This window comes from Molossus molossus, unplaced genomic scaffold, assembly GCF_014108415.1.
Source record: "Molossus molossus isolate mMolMol1 unplaced genomic scaffold, mMolMol1.p scaffold_m16_p_4, whole genome shotgun sequence".
NCBI lineage: Eukaryota > Metazoa > Chordata > Mammalia > Chiroptera > Molossidae > Molossus > Molossus molossus.
In genome coordinates, this window is record NW_023425377.1 from 121537654 (window position 1) to 121562060 (window position 24407).

Sequence of the window (24407 nt, forward strand, 5' to 3'; positions counted from 1 at the left end):
TGCACTTTGAGGCACATGATGCCAATGAAGGGGCTTTCGTATCTCTTGCAGTATCTCTCTTCTAGCCCGGGGAGCATGCACATCTCAGAAGAGCACCTCCGAGTGAGTCCTGTCCTCACCAGCCCCGAGGGCATCGGGTGCGCTGCTGCGTACATCTGGCTCGGGGAAGCCCTGTCTGCATTGTGCACTTTTTTTTTTTTTTTATCCTCACCCGAGGACATTTTTCCATTTTTTATTCAGGTAGAGTGGGAGGGAGAGAGAGGAACAGAGAGAGAGAGAGAAACATCGATGTGAAAGGGACACATCGAGTGGCTGCCACCCGCACAACCCAACCAGGGCCGGGGACAAACTGCAACCGAGGTACGTGCCCTTAGCGGGAACCGAACCCCGGTCTCTCAGGACCGCAGGCCGACACTCTAACAGCTGAGCCAAACCGGCCAGGGCTGCATCGTGCATTTTAAAAATAAAGTTCTGTAGTGTGTGATGGGCAGTAAACAATGTGGCTTGTCAATAGTCTGAACACATCTATGAGTTAAGAGCACTTGGACACCAGGCTGTAAGACAGTCGTAGAGCTAAACCTAGTGGCTCTTCACTGTGGAAGAATGTATACAGGATGACGTTGGAACCATCATTTCAAATGACCTCTACAACAGAAGTGGACTCTTTCCCTTGCATTTGCCTATAGAATGTAGTGAATAATAATAATGAAAAACAAACAAACCACAGTGAAAACAGTGTCTTCAGCTGAGTGTTTAAATCTGGTGTTAATCTAGGGTGTCTTAAAAACTGAGAACACTGTAGCTGCCCGCTGGGTCTGGCAAGTGGTGCCCCAGACCCCACAGTGGACCAGGCAGTGTGCAGGAAGCTCACCTGGAGGCCGGTTTCTTTCACGAACTGTTCCTTAGTTCTCTGGATCTCCGTCTGGTCTTCCAATGGACCGCTGTCCGTCGTTTTACACTTAGACACATTCTTCACTCTTACCTTCTTCCTTTGCTGATGGAACAACAGGGATTTTACCTCCTGTCCTATAAAACTCTTTCGAGAAAGGGATTGGAGGCGGTATTTACGCATATTGCACTTGATATGTTTATTATCCATTTTTGGTATTCATTCCAATTTGATTTTTATGCCTTTGGGTGAATTTCGGACATTAAGGTACCATTTAGGGTGTTTTTCCTGAGACTCCTAAGCCCCGCACTTCCTCCTCTGTAGGAGTTACTGCAGCAGTACCAAAAGCCTTTATTAATAAATAACTCAATGTGGAAAGCTAAGTCTTTGCTAGATTATGCACTCAGGGAAATGGAATGGAAACTGACATGTGAATCTGTCATCAAAACAGGCTAATGCAGGTATATATTTTTTAGTGGAGGTGAACAAAAAGGTCTGTTTCCTCGAGATTATTGTGGTCGTTGGACGGGAGCTGAGGATATTATTGGACTCTGTGAAGTACAAGTGATATCAAGTGTCTGCACTTGGAGAACCGGAAGGGCCTGCAGTCACATGTCCACTGTCTAGGCCCAGGGGAACACGTGAACTTCAAAGGACACGTTCATGTGAAAAGGCAATTTGAATGAACAGAAAAATGTTGGACTAGAGTAGGCTAGGTTAAAAGGGACAATAATGTTCCACTATTTCGTTCTTCATGGGCGATCATTTAGAGATGTTGAAGAAATAAAAATTTGAAGTTAAATTTCTGGACACCCGAGTAATGAATACAATCGAATGATGTACATTCTTCAGGTACTATCCTAGTTGATGGGTAAGTTAGATATCTGTAGACAGAGCCTTCTCACTTGTGAAGACATAAATGCTTCCAAAGCGTGACACTTTTCTAGTAGATCTGATAGACAATGGGAAATATCTCCATAGGACAGAACTTACGAGATTGTTTAACTTACATGAAGGCGTAATTTAGGTCCTGGGAGAATCTGGTTCCCATTTCCCCTTCTTGTTCCTGTATTTTATATAAATTTAGAAGGTATAGGTCACCATTCAATTAGATACAGTCCCTCCCCAGTGGGTTTAGCACCAAAATAACTAGTTTTCCAATCAGAGTGATGTTGTTCATTCACAAAAGGGAACTTATTTCAAGGAGGAGCATGTATCTGTGCAAACTCATACTGCTGATCTATACGAAAAACAGGTTCAGTTCACACATGTTTTTTATTGTTACATAGGGATACAGATGAGAAAATTAGGTTATACAACATGATTAAAGTTTCAATATATGAGCATTTCAAAAAATGTGCCCATCAGACAACATTCTAACGTTTCCCCCTGGCTTTGCCGTCCTGTAGGGTAGCAACATGCTCCCTCCCTAGCACATAAGCTTGATGCTCTCCGTGCATGACGCTCTTCCCATGTGCATTGCTCTGTCTCCTTGCTCTGAAATGCGTTCTCTTGCATTCCAAAGTCCTTCCTCTGCTCCCTCTGAAGAAATTACTTCTAACTGGGAAACCTCTGTAGGTGGAATCGTGTTACTATTTGGTGGGGAACGAGCTCTCTTTTTTGGATACTGGATAATAATAGATTTTGTGGGTATGAACGCAATATGGCCAGATTCTCTGTGACAATAATTGCTTTCATGCTGTTATTTGAAAGAAGAATAACAGCCTTTGTTATTGAAGGAATTGCTTCTTTCCATCGGAAACCCTGATGCATCTAATTGAGTCCCAGGGTAACCCCTTTCTGCCCACGCTGAGCTCCTGCCTCCTGCACAGGTGTCCACTGCACAGACCAGAAGCTTCCTTTTTCTCACACGGTTTCCTACTTCCTAGCATCCAAAGTGTAGATATGACAAATAATACAAACTTTTCTTTGTGTAATAGCTAAAAAATGGAGAGGCGTTTCTGGCGAAGATGACATTTTACATTTTGAGCATTTTTATGGGGGATGAGAAGCAGATTCTCATTGATTATTCACAAAATGTTCTTACAGAAGAGTTTAATAAGCACAATGTTCTAGAAAACACAGCTTTGGAAGGATCACACGCCTGGCCACATTATATATTTAGGAGAATGGATGTGATTGGAGTTAACTTCTGCTACGGCCTTACTGCTGCTTCTAAGTGCAAGAGCTGGGGGCGAGGGGGTATGTGAACTCACGCTTCTTAGTTCACAGGGTGGAACACGATGCATTTTCTCTGCTCTCCCTGCAAAGTCATACACTGATTGAATGAGCTGAAGACAAAACCCAAAACAATGTTGATAGGGTAAATACTCCTTGGGGGCCATCCTTGACCAAATGACTACTTGGCCGTGTTATCTGAAGAATATCACATAATCTCTAATTACTTCAGTGACTTCATAGGTCAAGTACAACCCAGTCTGTGTCTACATGGCACCATTGCACGACGTAAAATCATAGCTCTGTCTTGGTTCAGTTGACTTTGTTTTTCCTTGAGTAGACAGGTTTGTTTGGGTGTTGTATAGACAAAACCTCATTTATCAGCACTAAAACCTCATACATTTAAACTCCACTGATTCATAATTTGTGTTATTTTGACTTGGGTGGATCTAAAGTTTATCTTAGTACAATCTGTTAAAGACATTAATAAAATTAGTATGCTAATAGTGTAAACTACATGAGACTGTAGAGAAGATTGGATCAAGATGGGGAAATGAGCACATAATCCTCAAGTCCTAAGTTAAACAGAGAAGATACTAAATATTTTGAAATAATAAGTCCATAGTAACATTATAAAATTCAATGACTGCAATAAAACATATTAAATCAGTTACTGATGAAATGATAACCCCCAAAGCACGCAATAGAGTCGTGCAGTCCAGGGGGATCTCTAAGGGACCTCCACCTTTGAGGACTTTGGACCCAAGGGGCAGAAGTATGCCTGAGGCAAAGTCAGAGCATTTAATTGGGTGTCACATTGGGTCAAGCAGGTGAATTACTCCACAACCAGTTCCAAAATTCCAGGCCACCAATTCCCACCCCCAAATAGTGAATGTGAGGATTTAGGTCAGAGTGGAGGGCTGGCCCTTGATGCCTTATGATGCTCAGGGAGGGTAGAAAGCCTTTGCTCCCATAAAGTGATTGGCTGGTACTTTCCTGTTGGCTGCCTTGCCTTTTCCTTTTCCATGGTGGGTCCAGACCACAGCAAACAGAAACCATATTCACAAACAGGTGAACAGGATCATCAAATATAACCGTACACGTACCACCAGGAACCATCATGCATTAGTGGCAATGCACTAACCGAAGGTAACACCTGGAAAACGAGCCAGTGCAGCGTGCAGAGAAAGGCTCTGCAATAAGTGTAAGTGATATTCCCAGTGGGATGAGAAACAAGAAAATCTTGAAGATGAAAAACAATATAATTGACAAAGAATTGAATAGACAGATTTAATACAGGTCTACGTAACTCAAGCAAGAATGAATTAGCTGCAAGATTAAGCAAACTTATTCTAGCCCTAGCCAGTTTGGCTCAGCGGTTAGAGCATCGGCCTGTGGTCCAGAGACTTCCGGGTTCGGTTCCCGCTAAGGGCACGTACCTTGGTTGCAGTTTGTCCCCGGCCCAGGTTGGGTCATGTGGAAGGCAGCCACTCCATGTGTCCCTTTCAGGTCAATGTTTCTCTCTCTCCCTCCCACTCTATCTGAGCAAAAAATGGAAAAATATCCTCGGATGAGGATGAAAAAAAAAAAAACCCTTATTCTAGAATATAGCATAAAAGGACAAATAGATGAGGCATATGAAAGAAAAGAGGTAAGCAGAAGTTTAATTATAAATATTACAGAAGTTTCGAGAGTGAGAAATAATCAAAGAACTGATTTAAAAAAAAAAGTAAAAAAGCAATTTCCAGGAGATAGATACGTGCCTTCAGGGGCCGATGAGTGTGGAGCTGGGTGAATGAAGACCCACATGCAATAGATCTATTGCAGTGAAATTTTTAGACAGAGGATTCAGAAAGTTAAAAAATATATTTCTTAAGAGAAACAGAAATCAGGTTAACATTGGATTTCTCATTGGCGACATCGGAAACCAGAAGGAAATGAAGGCGTACCTTCAGAGTTTATAGGGGAAATGTCATTAAATTCACAATTCCATATATTTCTAGGTTAGCTTACAATCCACGGGGATAGGGATTTGAAATTTACTTATTTTCAGATGTGCAAAGCCTTGTAATGTTTATGCACATAAACATTCCAAAAGAAGTACTAAAATATTGTTTAAGAAAAGTGAAAGTGCCCTGGCTGGTTTGGCTCAGCGGTTGGAGCATCGGCCCACCGACCAGAGAGTCCCGAGTTCGGTTCCTGCTAAGGGCACATACCTTGATGGAGGCTTGACCGCAGCCCCGGTTGGGGTCGTGTAAGAGAAAAACCACTCCATGTGTCTCTCTCACACTGATGTTTCTCACTCTGTTTCTCCCTCTCTCCCTCCCTCTCTATCTGAAGATACATGTAAAAAAAATTTTGTTTTTCTCTACTGAGGATAAAAAAATAAAGTGAAAGAAAACCGCACACACAAGGAAACAATATGGGGTCTAGGAAATAATGATAATAAACAATAAATTACTTAAATAATGTTGAAATTGCAGTCATAATTACTTTAAAATATTTAACACATACCTTTTTTCAGGTTCCATTTTATTTTATTTAAATTTATTTTTTAATTAATTAATTTATTTTTGTTACAGATGTTTCTCCTTTTCCCCCCACTGATTCCCCCCTCCTCCTCCCTCCCTGCCCTGTCCCCAGCTTTGTTGTCCATGTCCATTGTTCATGCACACATGCATATAAATTCAGTGGTTTATCTCTCCTCCCCACCCCCTCTTCTGGGGATTGTCAGTCTGTACCCCACTTCCATGTCTCTGGGACTACCCCATTCCTCAGACTGTTATGTTCATTATATTCCACAAATAAGTGAGATCATGTGATATTCATCTTTTTCTGCTTGGCTTGTTTTGCTTAGGATGATACTTTCCATGTCCCTCCATGTCATCTCAAAAGATAAGAGATCTTTCTTTCTAACAACTGTATAGTACTCCATTGTGTATATGTACCACAGCTTTTTTTATCCATTCATCTACTGATGGACACTTGGGCTGCTTCCAGATCTTAGCTATTGTAAATAGTGCTGCTATGAACATAGGGGTACATATATTCTTTCTGACTGGTGTTTCAGGCTTCTTAGGATATATTCCTAGAAGTGGGATCACTGGGTCAAATGGGAGTTCAATTTTTAATTTTTGGGGGTAACACCATATTGTTTTCCATAGTGGCTGCACCAGTCTGCATTCCCATCAGCAGTGTACTAGAGTCCCCTTTTCTCCACACCCTCGCCAACACTTGTTTGTTTGATGATTTGTTGATGGCGGCCATTCTGACAGGTGTGAGGTGATACCTCATTGTTGTTTTAATTTGCATCTCTCTAATGATTAGAGATGTTGAGCATTTCTTCATATGTCTCTTGGCCATATATATGTCCTATTTGGAGAGGTGTCTATTCAGCTCCTCTGCCCATTTTTTAATTGGGTTCATTGTTTTCCTTTTGTTGAGTTGTATGAGTACTCTATATATTTTGGAAATGAACCCCTTATCTGATGTATCATTGGCAATTATGCTCTCCCATAGAGTGGGTTGCCTCTCCATTTTGGTGGTTGTTTCTATTGCTGTGCAGAAGCTTTTGAGTTTGATGTAGTCCCATGAGTTCTGTTGCCTTAGGTGATATATCTGTGAAAATTTTGCTGCGTATGATGTCTGAAATTTTGATGCCTACATTTTCTTCTAGGATTTTTATGGATTCACGAATCACATTTAAGTCTCTTATCCATTTTGAATTTATTCTTGTGTATGGGCTAAGTTGATGGTCTAGTTTCATTTTTTTGCATGTAGCTGTCCAATTTTCCCAACACCTTTTATTAAAGAGGCTGTCTTTATTCCACTATATGCTCTTGGCACCTTTGTCAAATATTAATTGAGCATATTGTCTTGGGTCCATTTCTGGGTTCTCTGTTCTGTTCCACTGGTCTATATGCCTGTTCTTGTGCCAGTACCAGGATGTTTTTGATTACAGTGGCTTTGTAGTATAACTGAAATCTGGTAATGTTATTCCTCCAACTTTGTTCTTCTTTTCCAAGATTGCTGTGGCTATTTGGTGTCTTTTTTGGTTCCATATAAACTTTTAAGTATTTGTTCTAGTTCTGTGAAGTATGTCATTGATATTTTGATGGGGATTGCATTGAATCTGTAGATTGCTTTGGGTAATATGGACATTTTAATGATGTTAATTCTTCCAATCCATGAACAAGGTATGTGCTTCCACTTTTTTATATCTTGCTCTATTTCTTTTTTCAATGACCTGTAGTTTTCTGTGAATAGGTCCTTTATTTCTTTGGTTAAATTTATTCCTAGCTATCTTAATTTTTTTGCTGTGAAGGTAAATGGGAATTTTTAACTTTCTCTTTCTGTGAGTTCATCATTGGTGTATAAGAATGTCGTTGATTTCTTGACGTTAATTTTGTATACTGATACTTTGTCAAATTATTAAGTCTAGTAAATTTTTGATGGAGTCTTTGGGTTTTCAACATATAGTATCATGTCATCTGAGAAAAATGCCAGTTTCACTTCCTCATTTTTAATTTGGATCCCTTTTATTTTATTTTTTTCATGTCTGATTGCTGTGGCTAAGACTTCCAGTACTATGTTAAATAAGAGTGGCGAAAGTGGGCATCCTTGTCTTGTTCCTGTTCTTAAGGGAAATGTTTTTGTTTCTGCCCATTGAGTATGATGTTGGCTGTAGGTCTTTCATATATGGTCTTTATTATGTCGAGATATGATCCCTCTATTCCCAGATTGCTGAGCGTTTTTATCAGAAATGGGTGCTGGATTTTGTCAAATGCTTTTTCAGCATCTATTGATATGATCATGTGATTTTTATCTTTCATTTTGTTTATGTGTTGTATCATATTTATTTATTTGCAAATATTATATCAGCCTTGTATCCCTGGGATGAATCCCACTTGGTCATGGTGAATAATTTTTTTGATGTATTGCTCGATCCTATTTGCTAGTATTTTGTTCATGATTTTGGCATCTATGTTCATCAGGGATATTGGCCTGCAGTTTTCTTTCTTTGTAGTGTCTTTTTATGATTTTGGAATTAGAATTATGCTGGCCTCATAAAAGGAGTTTGGAAGTCTTCCTTCTTGAATTTTTTGAAATAGTTTGAGGAGAATGGGTATTAGTTCTTTGAATGTTCGGTAGAATTCCCCCGTGAAGCCATCTGGGCCTTGGCTTTTGTTTGCTGTGAGAGTCTTGATTAAATATTCAATTTCTTCTATTGTTATTGGTCTCTTTAAGTTTTCTATCTCTTCCTGGTTCAGTTTTGGGAGACTATGTGTTTCTAGAAATTTGTCCATTTCATTTAGATTGTTGAATTTGTTGCCGTATATTTGTTCATAATATTTGTTAACAATCCTTTGTATTTCTGTGGTGTCAGTTATTATTTCTTCTCTTTCATTTCTGATTTTGTGTATTTGGGTTCTCTCTCTTTGTTTCTTGGTAAGTCTAGCTAAGGGTCCATCAATCTTGTTTATCTTTTCAAAGAACCAGCTCTTTGTTTCATTAATCCTTTGAATTGATTTTTTTTTTTTTTTTTTTTGTCTCCATGTCATTTATTTCTGCTCTGATCTTTACTATTTCCTTCCTTCTACTTGATCTGGGGTTTTCTTTTTGTTTGCTTTCTAGTTCTTTAAGTTGTGAGGTTAGGTAGTCTATTAGAAATTTTTCTTGCTTCTTGAGGTAGGCCTGTAGTGCTATGAACTTCCCTCTCAGAACTGCTTTTGCTGCATCTCATAGATTTTGTTGTGTGTTCATTTTCATTGGTTTCCAGGAATTTTTAAATTTCTTCCTTGATCTCTATGGTAACCCATTCATTGTTTAATAACATGTTATTTAGCCTCCATGTTTTCAAATGTCTTTGCATGATTTTGTTGCAATTGATTTTTAGTTGCATACCATTGTGATCTGAGAAGATGCTTGATATGATTTCAATCTTATTGAACTTGTAGAGACTTAGTTTGTGCACAAACATGTGGTCTATCTTTGAGAATGTCCCATGTGCACTTGAGAAGAATGTGAATTCTGCATTGTGTAGTGTAATTCTCTGTAAATGTCTATTAAATCCATTTGATATAGTGCTTCATTTAGAGTCTGTGTTTCCTTGTTAGTTTTTTGTCTAGATGATCTATCCAGTGATGTCATTGGGGTGTTGAAGTCCCCTGCTATGATTGTATTGCTGTCGACTTCTCCTTTGAAGTCCTCCAGAAGATTTTTGATATATGTTGGTGCTTCTATATTGGGTGCATATATGTTTACCAAGGTTATATCTTCCTGTTGAATAGATCCTTTCAATATTATGTAATGTCCTTATTTGTCTCTAGTTATGGCCTTCATTTTGAAGCATGAAAGATTTTTTTATCTCTTCACTTTCAACCTATGTGAGTCTTTTGTTGTGAGGTGGGTCTCTTGTAAACAACATATATGTGAGCATTTCTTTCTTATCAGTCTGCTATTCTGTGTCTTTTTATTAGAGCATTCAAACCATTCACATTTAAGGTGATAATTGATATGTACTTATTTATTGCCATTTTTGTTTAGTGTGGTTATATTTTTCTTCCTATTTCTTCTACTAGTAAAAATATGGAATGCTTCACGAATTTGCATGTCATCCTTGTGCAAGGGCCATGCTAATCTTCTCTGTATCGTTTCAATTTTAGTATATGTGCTGCCAAAGTGAACACCCATGTTCCATTTTAGAACTATTCATTGATAGAATGTTAACCATTCATGTTACAATGTAAGGAGAAACATTGGTAGAACAAGTATAATATGTACATCTCCCAAATCACCAAAGGAAAAGAACAACAGGAGAAGATTTAATCAATCCAACAACAGCAGAAGGAAAGAGAGGCAACCAGAGACATGATTTATTAAAAAAAAATGGAACAAATAAGTTCAAGTATAGTAAAATATATAGTCGTCACCATATTAAAGTTCTAATCCTGTCCAAAGATTAATTTTTCCACTCAGTGGAGGATTATCCCACTTAAAGGAGGATTCTCCCACTCAAATTAGGATTCTTCCACTCAAAAGAGTATTCTCCGCTTTAAGGAGGATTCTCCCACTCAAAGGAGGATTCTCCCACTCAAAGGAGGTTTCTCCCACTCAAAGGAGGGTTAGATTAGGTTAAATAAGGAGAGGTCAGGTTGTCTGATGCATCTGAGTCAAACCTTGTCAATTTCCTCACCGTTTGTATGAAATTACTACCGTGGTCTGTGTGCAGTCTAGAGAGAGGCATGACTTGTGGCTTTTTCCAGATGGAGTTGACTGCGATCCAATGCATTACGATACATAGAGAGACCAAGAAAACGTTTGAGAGAACTGCAAAGTGCTATCAGCATGGATGAAGAGACAGTGACAATTCAAGGCTTAAAAAGACCTTTATACAGCCAGGTCCTCCCAACTTTTTATAGCCAGGAACCAAGCAGAGAAAGCTGCTCATCAACCAATGGTGGCCTGTTCCCCAAAGCCCTCTCCAAATATGGCCAAGGAAGAGGAAGGACATCTCAGAGGATAGAGCCAATAAACTGTAGCCTGGAAATTTTCTCCCAAGAAGCAGGACATGGGCCTCATCAAGAGACATTTTCTATCCCAGGGTGTAGGGATCTATCCAGAGTCATTTAGAAAGGCCGGAGACCAGCACTGTTATTTGCTCTGCAGTCTCCCCCTTTTGAAATGGTAGCGCTCACTGCAGTGACCCTGCTCCATTCCCATTGTTTATGTTGGGTGCGTGGAGTGGGGGAGCAGATAACTTATTTCCACAGTCTCATGTCTTAAGGTCACGAGTTCTTATATGTGGACCCAGCTGTAGACCACAAGAGCTAGGGCTTCAGGCCCGAGCTGTTCTTGAGCCTATGGGGATGTCTTAGGGGGATGAGTTTTTCTATGGGAGAGAGTGAGGGCCTGGGAGCAGGTGGGCGGGCTGCAGTGGATTGGATGACTGCCCTGTCTTTGCTCCTCTCTGTACCATGCTACTCTGCTGCACCGCCTGTGGAATATGAAACACGCGATGTTAGTGCAGTGCAAGCTGAGGGTCTTTATTCACTTACATTGTTTTGATGGCTGTTTGTATTGTTGGCATCTGCCATGCATGAGAATAAAGTGCCTCAGGAAGGCACTGGTTCTAGAAGGAGAAGCATAGAACGATCTTTGAACCCAACCTGCAACCCTGTGTGTTTGGAATATCTCAGCCGAGAATAGAGCAACAGCCAACCTGCAGACCCATGAGTGAGCAGTGACAGCTTGTTGTGAGGCACTGATTTTGGGGGCTATTATACATCATTACTGCAACCCTAATAAAATGCCATGGGAATGGGTTAGAAACAGTAGTTAGCAGATGTGTCTGTTAAGATGGGCTAGGACCTCGCCGCTAGGTTATGTGGTGACAACAATCACGATCTCTCAGTGGCTAATGACCACAAATGTTTATATTTTTCTCGTGCTGCATGTCCACTGAGCGTTGGCTGTGGCTCTAATTCGAGACTGAGGCTGATGGAACAGCTTCAGTGCGGCACCTTGCTGGTCTCATGGCTAAGGGGGAAATGAAGATGGCCACACCTTGTTGCTTCTCAAAGCTTCCAGCCAGAAGTAACCAGTGACAATTCTGTCCACGTTCTCATTGCCATCGGAAGTTATGTAGCTGCTCCTAAGGTCAACAGCACAGATGTGTAATCTTCTCACAGGGAAAATCAGCTACAAGAGGTTAATAACAACTTAAAATGAAAAAGAAAGATTGGATTGCTATGCTAAATGCACTCTAGATCACCTCTACATAAATTCTGTCAGTTGGTATAAAAATATGTTGGATAACCCTGGCCAGTTTGGCTCCGCGGTTAGAACGTCGGCCTGCAGTCCAGAGATACCCGGGTTCGGTTCCCACTAAGGGCGTGTACCTCGGTTGCAGTTTGTCCCCGGACCTGGTTGGGTCGTGCGGGAGGCAGCCACTCGATGTGTCCCTTTCATGTCGCTGTTTCTCTCTCTCTCTTCCTCTCTCTCCCTCCTACTCTTTCTGAACAAAAAAACGGAAAAATGTCCTCAAGTGAGGATAAATATATGATAGTACTGTGATTAAAAGAGAAAAAATATTCTTATATGAACAACTTCAACTCTCAGTGTTCTTTAACTGATTGCAGTGTTCTTTAAGTAACTGCAACCTGTACTATGGCATGTTCCACATTCTGTCGGCCATTTGGGGGCTGAAAGTAACCCTTCAGTATACCCGTTTGGCCTTGCAAAGCTTTCTGGATGCTCAAGAGTTATCAATTGCTTGTTTTTATTTTATAGTAGAAAGAATAATAGTTTATTTGAGTGTTCAAATTCTGACTACTTTTTCCATTATGTTGTTTGAACTCTTTCAATCTGTCTTCTTAACAGTAAAAGGGGAGAATAATATCAACACTACTTTGCATATCTGCAAGGATTATAAAAGGCATTGATTAAAATATTTGTATATGGGGGTGCTCAGTAAATAACTGCGGTTGCTGTTGCTTTTCATGGTGCTGTTACTCCTATCTGGGAATTTTCTTGAATAATCAGCCCTTTGCAGAACAGTACTCGGGCATTCTACATATGCTGTTATGTGTATTCTGCGTATGCTGTTATATGTATTCTACGTATGCCGGTATGTGTACTCTACATATGTGTATTCTATATATGCTGTTATGTGTATTCTACATATGCTGTTATGTGTCTTCTACATACTCTGTTATGTGTATTCTACATATGTTGTTATGTGTATTCTATATATACTGTTTAAGTAGATGATAGTAACATGAATCTTCTTTAGTATAGTGGTACCCAAGGCCCAAATAATGACAACCAAGCACTTGAAGATTTGAGTTTTCAATCCATTTATTTTTTTGGGAAAAAAATGAAATTTAAAATACTTCTCAATAAGAATAATATTTTTTGGAGATAACTATTTGTAAACTACATTGTTATTGTTGATGAGAACTAGAGGAATTTGAATCTACATTTTAAAAAATCTATAGAACAAGCCCTTCAGATATATTTGGACCAGTCATGGACTTATATTATCATACTTATCCAGCATAATTCCAAGGAGTGTCCCCAGACATATGTCCCTCGGAAGGCTGCATGTCCTGTTTTCACAGCTGGTGTATGAAAAATTTTGTCAGATTCCTTAATAAACTTTGTTTCTTCTCTTTTTTTCCAATTGTTTGAGCTCTAGGCAAGACACACTATGGAGCTCAAAGTTCAGAATGTTTTTGTTCAAAAGAAATCCCTGAAATCCCAGCATGCCCAAATTGCCTTCTCCTTTGAACTCAGGGAGGTCATCACAGACGATGCAATGTGAAAGGAAGCATCTATTTTTTAGGAAGGCAGAAGATTTGCCCAAGATGCATGAGGCTTTGCTCTTTGATACGATACCTGGTAAAGGCTGGGGCACCTCTGCAAAGGCTCTTCATGAAGCCAGCCTTTCATGTCCTACTCAGCACTGTGCTAGGAGCGGCGGGGTGCACAGAAGCATGGGACGCCGTGAGCTCCATCTCTAAATAGCTTCCAATAGAGATAAGTTAAAGTAATAAATACTATGCAAAGCTCTGATGTAATACTGTGTCAAAACAAGTGACTGTGCTATAAACATTCAGAGAAGAGTACAATGAAGGCTTGGAAAAGAAGTGAAGTGTATATTTAGTTGAGCAATCCATAATGTCCCAAGTTATGGGAAGACCATGGGCAATGAATAGGGAGGTGGGGAGCTTGCTTTGTGAAGAAGTGAGCAGCTCAGAGTTACCAGAACAGGGCGCTGGGAACCCAGGGAAATTCTTCTGGATCGTATGTCTTGAGAGTCACTTAAGGGTTCAGGATTGATTTGGAGAAACTTAAGGAGGAGAGAGGATGGAGTGAAAAGTGCGATGGTGTTGAAGGCAGGAAACCTAGGATCAAATTTTTATTCTGCCTCCAAGTAGCTTAATGAATGAGAAGAATATGTAATCTTTCTTTTTATGGATCTCAAGACTAGTGGCGAACGCATATATTAAAACAATACATTCTCTGATAAGTACATATTTAAAATTATGATGAGGGCCCAGGGACAAAAAGAAGGCAGGTTTAGGCACCGTGAGCGAGAAGGGCAGCGTGAAACGGAGGAGGTAGACCGGGGGCCAGCATCATGTTTCATGTACTGGATTTCATACTAGGAGTCATGGAAAAGGCACTTCTCAAGCTAACAATGGGTGGTCTGTTTTGGTTTGCATTTTGTTGCTGTTGTTAAAACTTAAAATTTTTAGAGAAGTTATAGGCTCACAGAAAAACTGACCAGAAAGTGCAGAGATTTCCCACATACCCCGTCCTCACACATCCCCAGCCACCCCTGTTATCCCCTGTTATCAGCACCCCCTACCACAGGGGTACATGTATGAAAATAGATGATCCCACATCGACCCACTGGAATCACCCTAAATCCATAGTTTACAGTAAGATTCACTCGTGGTGGTGTACATTCTTTGGATTTGGAAAGATGAATAATGACATGCGTCCGTCATTCTGGTATGAAACAGAGTATTTTCACTACCCTTTGTATCCTCTGTGCTCTCCTCCCTCCCCAACATCTGGCAACCACTGATGTTTTTATTTTCTCATCGTTTTGCCTTTTCCAAAATGTCATGTAATTGAAATCGTACAGTATGTCACCTTTTCAGATTGGCTTCTTTCTCTTAGTAATAGGCATGTAAAGTTCCTCCACGTCACTTCACGGCTGATAGTGCCTTTATTTTCAGTGCTGAAGGATATTTCATTGTCCGGATGGACCAGTTTGTCCGTTCACCCATTGAAGGACACTTTGATTGCTCTCAAGTTTTGGCGATTGTGAGTAAAGCTGCTATGAACATTCATGTGCAGATTTTTGACATATGTTTTCAATTCCTTTGGGTAAATACAAAGGAACTGGATTGTACAGTAAGAGTATGTTTAGTTTTGTGAGAAACTGGCCAGACTAATTTCCCAAGTTTTCGCACTACTTTGCGTTCCCACCAGCCGCGAATCAGAGTTGCTCTACACTGTCTCCAGCATTGGGTGGTGTCAGTGTTTTGGATTTTGGCCATTCTGATAGGTGTGCAGTGATGTCTCATTGTTGTTCTAGTTTGTAATTCCTTGATGCTACATTGTGTGGAGCATCTTTTCATATGCTTATTGCCATCTTTATATCTCCTTTGGTGCGGTGTCTGTTCAGGTCTTTGGCCCATCATAGAATCGGGTGGCTCGTTTTCTTGTTGGGTTTTAGAAGTTCTGTGTGTGTCTTGGGCAGCAGCCCTCTGTAAAATGTCTTTTGTAAAACGTTTTCTCCCGGGCCGGGTCTTGTCTTCTCACTCTGGACAGTGTCCTTTGCAGAGCGGAAGTTTTTAATTATAATAAAGTACAGCTTATCAATGATTTCTTTCATAACGTCCACTGAAAAAATACCAACTAGGTGTTTCCTTACCGAAAAGGACTTATTTGGGGAAAAGACATGGTTGCAACCCAGTGCACACGTGGCAGCCAAGAGCACCCTGGCCTTGGGCCAAGATGCGGGGGTATTTACAGAATGGAAGAGGAGACGGAAAGAAGGGAAGTCAGAACACAGAGCGTTATTAGAAACGCAGAACTGTGCCTGGAGGGTTCGCGAGTGTAGGGTTCTCGCGATGGAGTAGAATGCTAGAACTTCCCCAGCCCACGCTCCTCCCTGAGCCCTCCCCACTGATTATGTTTGCTTCAAGTCCCAGTTAGTCTTCATCATGATCATGCCTTTGGTTTTCACCAGGTTTATATTTTTGAAGGAGCCCTCCAGTTAGTGGGAAGAAAGGTTTGGAGGAAGATGAAAGCAGTTTCAGGGTGGAAATGCCGTCGAGGTGTACAGAGAAGGCACACGGAAAGGCTCAGCAAACTGTGGCTGGTACGGAGGAGATACCAGATGCCCCGAGGACTCGTGCAGCACACAAGCATCCCGGCCATGGTGAGAACACACAGACCACTTTCACTCTAATCAGGCCATGCACCTGCCAGAGTCACGCACTGGGTCCCTGTTCTCCTCTCCGGGGGCTTCAGCAGATGGTCAGAAACTCATCCAACCTCAATCTTTTCTTCCTTTTTCTCTCTTTGTTCCTTCAAATAATGTAATGTTTCCAAAATATGCTGTAAGTGAAAATACACATGCTGGTACGAATAAAGAAGCACACCTCCAAGGTAGGATTGGGCGTCACAGTAAATGTCACATTTTGAACACAGAGATTCATGACCTTCCACCATACTCGGCCTGACTCACTGGTGGTGCGAGGTGCTGGCGGGGTGGGTTGTGCTCTCGTACGTGCTCCAGCCTCGTGGTCACCCACCGGACACCTGTGACTCTTGAATCGTGGAGAAATCCGAGAGCCCGTGAGGTCACTGTAGGGATTCTGTCCCTTCACCAAAGAGTTGGAAGCTCATGGCTAGGGGAGATTTACACAGCTCTTCTCTTCTTTCAGGCTTACTCTTCATGCTAAGGGAGCTCCTTAGAATCTTTTTATCATTCTTCATTCTTTTGACTGTTTTCTTTTTCCTACACCGCATGTGGAATCTAATCTTATCTGTTTATCTTTTCGCGCTTCTGAAGTCTAGGCAGAAGCAAGCTATTGCTATCTCCAGCAAAGCATGTGTTAATGTAAGAGCATCTGAACCCACAGGAAAATTTCGTAAGAATTAATTTGAGCCACAACGTTGAGGACATGCTTGGAAGTAAGATCTCAATGGATTCAGAAAATGCTCTGGATAATGGCAGCTTTGCAGTTCATTTGATTATTTTTATTTTTTAAAATATTTTTTTCTTTATTGATTTTTAGAGAGAGAGGAAGGGAGAGAGACTGGAACATCGATGAGAAAGGACATTGATTGGCCGCCTCCTGCCTGCCCCCCACTGGGGATCGGGCCCACAACCTGGGCATGTGTCCTGACCGGGAATCAAAACGGAGACCTTTCGGTGCATGGTCGACGCTCAGCCACTGACCACACCGGCCGGGCTTGCAGCTCATTTTATTTTATTTTTTTTTATTTATGAATTTTTATTTATTTTTTTGTTACAGATATTTTACCTTTTTACCCCATTGGCACCCCCCACCCCTCCCCCCCTCCCCCCTGTCCCCGGCTTAGTTGTCCATGTCCATTGGTCATGCACACATGCATATAAGTTCTGTGGTTTATCTCTCCCCCCCCCCCATCCCCTCTTCTGAGGGATGTCAGTCTGTGCCCTACTTCCATGTGTCTGGGTCTACTGTATTCCTCAGACTGTTATGTTCATTATATTCCGTATATAAGTGAGATCATGTGGTATTTGTCTTTTTCTGCTTGGCTTCTTTCACTTAGGATAATACTTTCCAGGTCCCTCCATGTCGTCTCAAAGGATAAGAGATCTTTCTTTCTTACCGCTGCATAGTACTCCATTGTGTATATGTACCACAGCTTTTTGATCCATTCGTCTACTGGTGGACACTTGGGCTGTTTCCAGATCTTATTGCAGCTCATTTTATACATTCATGTCAAAGGAGAAAATGAAGGGGGGGGGGCGCTACATGAAATGCACTGGTAGTAGATTAAGAGGGTAGGATGAAGCAACACGGTAATCTGCAGGACTGGATAGAAAACAGGATAGCTAACAGTTAACGTTTACAGCACAGAGAGATGGTATTCGGGCAACAAGATTACAATGAGGTCTCTTGTGGTTTCTCGCTCAGTGCCAGAGGTCGTGTCTACTATGGGTCTGGAAAAGAACTACTCTGACGTTTCAAAGGTCTTTTATCCTAAATGCATCAGAATCGTAGACAGGGCTCACTTAAGGTCAACACTGACCTTTGCTAAGGTAGCCATGGCCCCGACGTGACTACCACCGTGACCTTCCCGGCTTCAAACCTTGAGCCCTGAGCTTGCCAGGCCTGCGTGTGGCCCCCTGGGCTTGTCAGGTTTACTCTGATGCCCTATTTTGGTCACACACCTCAGGGGAGGTGACCTTCGAAATGTTCCACTTGCAAGGTGGTCCCAGAACCTGGACCCAGATCTGTGTCTCACACTAGGTAGCCCTTCAGGGCCAGTCGGAAGCCCTTGGTGCCCCTGCCGCCCACCTGCCCCCCAGAGCACGGCTCCTCAGGCACACTCCTCCCCCTGCAACTGCGTCCCCGGACCTACCCTCGGGGAGCTGTTTGTCCGATGGCCAAGAGGTCCGAGAACACTATTTATAGAGTGGGGCCCACCTCTCTCTTTTCACACTTTGGAAATCTATGGCTTCATCCTGTCCAACTTGATGTGCTTGGGCAATTTTTATATTTGTTTCCAAAGGGATTATGTCTCTTGGAATAAAAATTCACCAGCACATGTGCACTCAAAAGAACATTGGTGTGATGTTTATTGGTTTGTAAATTTGCCAAAATGTCGAGAACGAGATGTTGCTTTCACGCCATTTCCATCCGTAACAGAGGGGATGCCAGTCCCACTCACCGGGACCTAGAACTACAGGCAGTGGTGCATTTAATTCTGATTAATGATGTAAGACTATATATTGATATATTTGTCTTTCCCATATCACTATCATCACCTTAGGAAAAGAATATAGACATCCTATTCTTGTGTAAACCTGAAACTTCTCTTTTGGTCAACCACCAACTCTCTGAGTATATTCTCTGCAGTAGACTCTTCTGAGGTCAAACATTTAAAAACGACTTAGAAAGCAAAGCCTTGACCTTAGACCGTTAACGGCTTGTTTTCTATTTTGAAACTAGAAACTAGGAGCTTGAGCTGAGAGATCTGGTTCTGTGACATTTTGGGACGTTAGTCTGCGAGTTTTCTGCTTCTGCTCGGTCACCCTTCATCGCGTTACCTGCTCCTTTTGGTGGACAGTGGTGTGGACAGTGGCCAAGCCCCAGGGAGGCCTGTGGCAGGGCAAACAATGGAAGTGGTGTGTCAGGCTCAAGGACTTGATGGATGACAATTACTGCCTATAACATAATGATCTTCCAGACTCATGAGATGGAGGATTTTCCTGTGATGTATCTGTAATATTTCCATAGAGAAACAGAGAGGGAGGGTTGTACGGCCCTGTGATGCTGTTTGTTTTGTAATAAGAAATGTGTATTTTGGTCTCTCATTTCTGGTACAGAGTTCCTAAAACCCTTGGAATTTCCTAAGTGTCCAGAAAGGCAAAGTTGTCTTTTGTTATGCTATTCGGTGTCTTTCGGACCGCCCTTAGCAATACGGAATAAACCACAGAATTAGAGGGTTGGAACTCGTACCCTGACCTCCAGGGAGAGGAGAGGGGCTAGAGGTGGAATCAGTTTGCCAATGGCCAACAATTTAACCAGTCATGCCTATGCAATAAAGTCTTCTAAAACTCCAAGAGCAGAGGGTTTGGAGAACTCCCAGTTGGTTAGTGAACCTCTAGAGATGTTGGGAGCGTGGCACCCCTAGACAGGGCATGGACGCTCTGTGCCCCTTCCCACATACCCTACCTGCCCTGTGTATCATTTTCATCTGGTCTGAGTTTTATCCTTTATGTAATACATTGGTTCCCCTGGCTGGTTTGGCTCAGCGGTTAGAGCATTGGCCCGCGGTCCAGAGCGTCTCGGGTTTGGTTCCCTCTAGGAACCTCGGTTGCAGTTTCTTCCCGGCCCCGGTTGGGGTCGTGTGGGTGGCTACCACTTGATGTGTCTTCTCATATGGATGTTTCTCTCTCTCTCCCCCTCTCTCCCTCCTGCTCTATCTGAAGATAAATGCAAAATAAATAAATAAATAAATAAAATAAAATAAATTGGTCATCTAATTGAACCCACGGAGGGATTGTTGGAACCTTTGCTCTCTATAACCCTTTGGTCAGAAGCAAAGAGTCTTGGCTTGCCCGTGGCATCTGGAGTGTGTGGTGTGTGTGTGTGTGCGTGCGTGCACACGTGCATGTGTGGTAGGAGTGAATGCTTAACCTGTGGAATCTGATGCTATATCCAGGTAAATATTGTCAGAATTGAGTTGAATTCTTGGACACCCTGCTGGTGTCTGAGAATTGCTGGTATGGGGGACTCAACCCAGGTTGGAATTGGGTCTGTGAACCCAATTTAGGTCCCAAGAACCCAGTGTAACTACCCTGAATTTTGGCAGCATTTTGGCTATATCTTAGGGAACAAGAGGCTTCATGGGGCCCGTAGGTTGGCAAGACAGTAGGAAACCTTGAGAAAGCTTTCCAAGCGTGGCAGAGACGCGCAGAGTTCTGCTGGGCGTGGAGAGGTTAGGCTGAGGGCCACCAGGCATCTCAGTGCCGATCTGTGTGCACAGACCCACTGAGTTGTTGACTAGGTACTATCGGTAACCATGGTCCCCACCTCTTGGTCCTGCCAACAGCATCTCTCCACTTGGGCGTGGACCATGAGCTCCCTCTGTGCTCGACCACAAGTTTCCCGCCGGCTCCTGGGGATAACAGCTTGCATGTAAATTAAGTTGCTTTATATAAGTGCTGATTATTTCTCACATGCTTGAATTCATGGCCTGATATTTATATTCTCTCTGTGTAAGAATAGTGGCTTCTTAAGTCACCATTCCCGTTCAAAGAATGAGATCAAATCTTAAAATGCACATCTTACAGTACTAAAGGATATCTCTCTTGGGGACATGGTATAAGTGTGTTCTATTTCCACATTAAGCACTTTTTAGTTTTCTTTAGGAGAAAATAGGGAAGCAAGCAATCTTTCCTTCTTTTCCTCAATAACGTCCCTACGATTCTGGCTGTAGGAAACCGACAACGGAGGCAGCTCCCATGGCTGGAGTTCTCCTCTCGGTGCACCTGCAGACGGAGGACGAAGAAAGCAGGCATCGTTTCTAGGCCGTTTTGTCTTCTGGTTTTCAGGATCAGCCATTGGGATAACTGAGACACAGAATTTATTTCTTAGGAAATCATTTTCATTCATACAGTCATGAAGAGATTCCATGATTTATTGATTCTTTTGGATGAAGTAAGATTTTAATCTACACTTCCCAATTTTTTCCTTAAAGTTTGAAGTGTGTGGTGTGTGTGTGTGTGTGTGTGTGTGTGTGATTATCTTCTGTTCTTTTAGCTGCAATGCAAAGGGAGAACACACTAGTGAAAAATCAAAATGAATGAGAGAGACAGGAACTACTGGCTTCTCCTCTTTCCTTCAGTTCAAGTGTTGACAAAATGTGTACAGTTCTGGACAGGTCAAAATTTTATAACAGAGTGTTTAGTTTTGGAATGTTTCATGCCAAGTTGAAAGCTGGGCAATTTCTGTTGATTGGTTGACATCGCACGGTTGGGTCTGGCTACCAATTCAGATTGCTTAGTAAACTCTCCCAAAGAAGGCCTCCTCCCTAGCACCGTCTGCTAAGCTATGGAGGCATAACTTAGAAAATGAAGGACCATTTTGGAAGAATTTCTGTTGGATGACATGGAAAAGTTATCAGAAAATCCTTGAGCGAAGTTTGGCAGGGCCTTATCTTTTAGTTCTATGTTATTGTGGTTCTTGACACCACCTTTTTCTGACTACACCTGTGTGCTCATGTATGTACACTTGTATGTGGCATAGAAAACCCCCCTGACAAAATATACAACAGTAAGAAACATAGAGCTGAACTGCTACTCCAGAGTGAGAAAGACCAAAGAAGAATATGAGATAGAACCCTTCTAGAGGAGTTTGGGCTATAAGGAACACTAGATTTACCAAATAAAAATACAGGTTTCCCAGTTAAATTTGAATTACAGAAAAATAACGGATATCAACATATATAAGTATGTCCCCAATATTGCATGGAACACACCTATATTAAAAAAGTATTCATTGTTTATCTGAATTCAGAATTAGTGGAAACCTGTGTTTTACCTGGACACACCAGTAAAGGTAGGCGTGGTCTGTGGATCATTTCCTCTTGGTGAATAGTGGCTGAGTGGCTCCCTCCAGGAAGTCAGATGCAGGGACTAGAAATAGTGTGACAGTCCCAGGATAAATTCAAGACGATCCCACCTTCAGCCTGGTCAGGCGTGTAGGGGAGGCTCAGCATCCTAGTACTGCTGGTGTGAAGACATCCTCTGGATTCTGTCGACAGGTGAGCAAGTCAGCGGGTTGGAGAGCACATAACAGGAGCTGGTTCTCAGAAGTGACAGACCAATGGACAATGCGTTCTGAGAGTGATAACTTGCCCTGAAAGGATGAAGCAGAAATAGCAAAAATGCCTGCGATGGTTATTGCTGAACCCCTCCCCTGCTCTCGATGACATATACGTTCCTGGAAAAACAAAGGAGATGTAGATGGGATTGGATTTCCCAAAACTTTGTGAGAATGAATGGGAGAGTCTAGAAATTCTTTTAATATAATTGTCTTCTGTGCATGCGTGCATATTTTTATACTCAATGCATATTTACTCACATTATGAAAAGTAGTATAAGTTTGGCTTTGGGTTGGCGATTTAATAAAATAATAACTCTAAGATTAGTGAAAAATGCAGTATGCATTTTCAATGGAGTGTAGGCCAATATTTCTCTCATTGTTATTTCTCAGTTGCATTTGCTTGTTCTTCTACTCTGGAGTCTGCAAACACCGAATCCATAGACACTCATTTAAATTTTCTTTTGATGTTGATCTTCATCAGTTCTTAGTTTAAATACCAAACACTTCACACACCACAGATTCTGGTTTTAGTCCATGAATGTAATCAACCTTCACATGTTTGCTGTTAGCAAGCCTCCAAATTCTGTTCTCAGTGACCACAGATGTGCTAAGTGTATGTATGGCAGAAACTTGCTAATTTGTAACTTAAAAGCCTGGAAAACTGTGGGCTTACATTAATTGGGTATCTGGTATTTTTTAAATGACAAACAACCGAACATTAACTCGGCTGAGGAGGAACAATGGTTGCACTTTGTACTGTGCGCTATTTTATATGAACAGATAGGGAGACGCTTAATGAGACTTCCGAGTTACTCACAGCGAGGCGGGTGTGCACAGCTGCATCTGTAGGCAGTGAGGTTAAACATGCCAAGGGCCAATTCGCCGAGAGTCACTTTGCCGAACCGCCAATGCACTGAATCACGAAAGAGTTTCTTCGAATTGTAGTTTTTCTGTGTCTCTTGCCTCTTCATCTAATGCTAGTGGGTGTTTTCCCTTCAGTACAATTTGCTGAATTTCCTGTTTATGTGGACTTACGTTCACTCTTGTCTCTGGTGGCAAATGGCTCAGGCAAACATTTGTGTTAAAATATTCGGTTATAACACTGACTTGGGCCTCGGGGAGGGAGGGCTGCCGAACAGAGGCAGGGAAAGATGGACGGACAGGAGGCCTGCGATCGGGCTGCGCCATGAGGGAGCTGTGTGACCTTGAACACGCAGTTTATCTTCTGAAGGCTTAGGGTTCCTGATCCAACTTGTTAGCATCCAACTTGTTAGCAAGTGTCCAGCTGAGAAATGAGTCTCGGGAAAGACCCGCGTGGACCCGCGGTGTGCCTGGAATCGCCCGGAGCGTGTGGTCCCTGTGGTCTGTGGAGAAGAACGTTAGCCGTGTGATGGCACCTGTGACAGTCCTGAGAGACAGAGGGTGGAGAACAGGTCTCAGATCCCGTCCAGCCCTGATGTTCTGTGATTCCGTGGCCTTCTCGGCACACCAGAGGGGCTGAGTTTGGTGTGAGGTTTCCATGCTTGTGACTTCAGGGAGTTTCACTCAGTGGTTCTCTAGGAGAAAGTGCAGGTTTGAATAACATGCTCCAGCGAAACGGACTATAACACAAGATACTTAAAGCAATTTTGCTTATGAAATAAACATGTTGGTGGCACCTCAGAGCACCTTTATGAGATCCTTCACCACGGCCCCCCGTGCCGCTGTCCAGTGGACTTGCCACTCGGCCACAGCTGCCTCGCCCTGTCCCCACACAGCACGTACCTGCTGGACAGTGTCCTGGGGGATGGACCTCCACAGAGATCGTGGTGCCGGATTGCATTGGCAAGTTGTTTTCTGACAGAGAGTCTGAACTCAATGTGTAGAAAAGATCAGGCAGTTCATCATGGGCACAGAAGCTGGAAGATACTGTGGTTTAATAATGACAATATATGCCCAGCTGGTGTGGCTCAGTGGACTGAGCATCGTCCCATGGACTGAGCATCGTCCCATGGACTGAGAGGTCCCGGTTCCATTCCCAGGCAGGGCACATGCCCGGGTTGCTGGCTTGATCCCCAGTAGGGGGCGTGCAGGAGGCAGCCGATTGATGTCTCTCACATCGATGTTTCTATCTCTCCCTTCTTCTCTCTGTAAAAAAAAATCAATCAAAAACATATTTAAAAAATAATAATGACATGACATGAGAAAAGGGCTTAACACAGTCCTGTTCT

The 24407-nt window shown here is 42.2% G+C and overlaps 1 non-coding gene across 1 annotated transcript; it reads right to left on the reverse strand.

Moving 5' to 3' along the window:
- Positions 1-9649: 9649 nt before the first annotated feature.
- Positions 9650-9756, reverse strand: LOC118616747. The gene has a single exon (XR_004956707.1). It is a non-coding gene; the product is annotated as a U6 spliceosomal RNA (small nuclear RNA).
- Between the last annotated feature and the right edge of the window lie 14651 nt (positions 9757-24407).